This window comes from Odontomachus brunneus, unplaced genomic scaffold (genome assembly GCF_010583005.1).
Source record: "Odontomachus brunneus isolate Ranch 3 - 2012 unplaced genomic scaffold, Obru_v1 Obru_scaffold_064, whole genome shotgun sequence".
NCBI lineage: Eukaryota > Metazoa > Arthropoda > Insecta > Hymenoptera > Formicidae > Odontomachus > Odontomachus brunneus.
In genome coordinates, this window is record NW_022639514.1 from 539018 (window position 1) to 542189 (window position 3172).

At 56.8% G+C, this 3172-nt stretch overlaps 1 protein-coding gene across 7 annotated transcripts in view; it reads left to right on the top strand.

The window, feature by feature from the left end:
* The window catches only part of LOC116846461 (protein capicua homolog), a 121598-nt gene that overhangs the window by 57649 nt on the left and 60777 nt on the right, over positions 1 to 3172 (top strand). The window lies entirely within an intron of this gene.

Below are 3172 nucleotides of genomic sequence, written 5' to 3' on the forward strand. Positions count from 1 at the left end.
ATATATATATATATATATCGGCACTAGCCGTCGCTCGACGCAAGCATCGTCGTCTCGCGCGCACAAAGTGCATCCGTCTGTGAGCGTCGTGAGCGCGTCCCGATGAGAAACCGCGCGCGTATCCGAGCTACGCGGAGGCGGACGCATGCTTACGCACATACATACTGCGTGATGTAGATCTTACCATTCTCCCTATTACGAGTTGCGTGGTTTTCAATCTCACACGCAAAATCGAAAATCGCATAAGAACACCTCCAATTATCATGGTATGACGTACATGACGCGGTGTGTACGTGGATACGTATATACGCGGGGTGCTAGCAACTGTCAGTGACGTGCGAGCGTGTGCGAGTCGTCTCTTTTTCTCTCTCTGCGCTATGCGCGCGCGTGAGCATAAGTGAGTGAGCGAGCGCGCTCGTCGGTTCCTCGACTCGCTCGGCGGAATGGGTCGGCGGAACGTGTGCGTGCATGTTCGCGGAGATACGCGACGAAGAAGTAGAATCGTAGGAGAAGGTAGTGGTCGGTAAAAGGTGGAGGTGGAAGAGGAGAAGGAGAGACACAACGTTGTGGTCGTACAACAGTGGTAGTAGTGATAGCAATAGTAGTAGTGTGTAGTAGCCACCGCGTTGCGGACGGACGACGTGTTCCCTCTGTGTATTAATACGTACGCGTGTGTGCATGCGCGGACGCGCGCGCGTGGTAGGTTGGCTGGCTCGGTTATACGCGACTCGGCTGGTCGCGGGCGGTTCAGTTGAGCAACCGAGTCCGTACACGCGCGCAACGACGAACGGTGCGGTGCGGTGTACGGTGTGTAGTGTACGCGCGCGACCGAGAGAGCGAGGAAAGATTCATCGATAGTGAAGGCGGTGGGGGACAAAGGGAGGCACTGCGAAGCGGATCATCGCGACACGTCGAGACGCGGCGACGGCGATGTCAATAATTCGGTGCCGGCTCGCTGCTCGCTCGCGTTTCCGACCTGCGACGACGACGACGACGACGACATTGTCGTCGTCGTCGTCTTCTTCATTGTCGTCATTGTCTCGGCTATGCTGTTCTCCCGGTCGGTAAAGACCCGCGTACTGCAGCCGTGTCCGCCTCACTTCGTGACGCGACGTGACGCGCTTCACGTGTACGCGAAAGTGCATCGGAAAACAGAAAAAGACGACGAGTTGCCTCGCTACCACGCTGGAACACGACGCAGCACCGAGAGGGTAGGTAGCACCGTTCATGCACGGCACCCGGTAATTCGCGCGACCTCGCGTACACTTGAGTCTCTTACCTCCCCTGTAGTAGTGTGTATTACTATGTACGTTTATCGCGAGTGCAAGAGTGAAACCGGGCGAAGCCTTCTGCGAGCGGCGGGGTATCGGTGGAGTAGCGCGGCAGGAACTATGAAACGTGCAGCAGTGTGAATGCGTGTGCATCTGTGTGTATGCTGCTGTCGTTCTTTACGTGAGTGAGCTCTCCTCGGATGTGCAGTGGGCTCTGCGTTGGTGTCGCGTGTATGTGTGTGTATATACACGTGCGTGCGCGCTGCCTCCTACTGGCCTCCCCCGGCCTCGCGTGCGTACGTACGCTGTGTGTGTGTGTGTGTGTGCGCATGCAAACGAGCGAGCATGTGTCAGTGACTCCCGGTGTGCCCACACTGGGTGGGAAGCGAGCGTGCGGAGTAGTTTCGTCGCATGTTACGAACATCCACTACCTGTCCTAGGAGTCGTACTATACGACGCCTATATCGTCTCCCGTCTATTTATACGACGACCATACACGACTCGTACTCTTCCCTCCTTGCTGCCCCTTGCTCTTCCTTCGTCTTTCTTCCTCCACAGTCTTCCCCTTCCTCCCACCTTCTTTCTCGCTGCCCCTCCTTGGCATGCATTAATTCCTTCCCCACCACCACTACTACCACCACCACTACTACCACCACCACCACTACTACCACCACCACCCCACTACCACCACCACCACCACCACACCACTACCACCACCACACTATTACTATCATCACTACCACCAGCACCTTCGTTCCTCCGGTATATCGGTTCCTTTTTTCTTTTTCCCTCGCTCTCGTGTACTCTCCTCTTCTCTCGCTCTCTTTCACTTTACTCCTTCTTTCTCTCGCTCCTACACCTTTCCCCTCCACGCGCGAGTACGTCTTTCTCCTCCTCCGTGTCTCTTCCTTCGTCCCGTAACGACATCCACGAACATGAGCGAGTGAGTCGGTCCTCCTCGCTCTCTGCCGTACTCTTACGTACACGCGGAATGCGCCGCCAGGAATTCTCCCTCACAATGGATTTATTGTGTTAGTGAGAGCGGCGCGCGAGCGCGTACGGCGGTGGTGCGCGCGCGCGCGCGGTTCTCGGCACGCTGCGAGAGAGCGAGAGCGAGAGCGGGCGGACGGACGGACGGACGGACGGACGCACCGAGGAGCGAGCGAGCGAACGAGTAAGTGAGTGAGCGAGCGAACGACCGGACGGCTCGAAGGAAGGAACGTATGCGCGCGGGACTTGACTCCGAGAGAGCGCCGAGCGATCGCCGAGTCGAGTCAAGATGGAGCTGCTAGACGCGCCGGGACTGCATGAATTCCACGGTTCCGACACGTTCCTCCGCCTCCTGGCCGGCGACCGTCTTCCGAGTGCTCTCGTCACATAAAAATCCGGAACCGCCGCGTACGCCGACGAGAGGAGAGGAGAGGAGCGGATACCTCTTCCGAGCCTTCACACGGACTGCCGACGTTCCTGCGCCGTAAGAAGTTCGGACGGTAACAATCGCCTCTCGATCTCGACGGCCTTTCGCTATCTTTACGCCGAATCCCGACAGTGCCGTAGCAGTGTACCGCCGCTCCGTCTTTGCGTCTCTTCCGTCGAAGAGAATGGTCGCGTTGCAGTGCGGTCTCGGCCAACAGTGCTCACATCATCCCTTTTTCCCTTCTCTCTTTCTCTCTTGTAACAACGGTGTTTTTTGGTGTCGTGCTCACAGTTCGTTGCCGTTCGAATCCGCTCGCGTTTCTACTCATCGTGTTTCGGTTCCTCGTGTTGTGTGTTTCGCTGAACGTTCTCTGTGGCGCGATGGTATCGCATGATAATCGCGATTGCATATAGCGCGTGCAATGTACCTCTTTCTTTTCTTTCACTCCTCCCCGTCTTTCTATTTCTCTCTCTCTCTCTCTCTC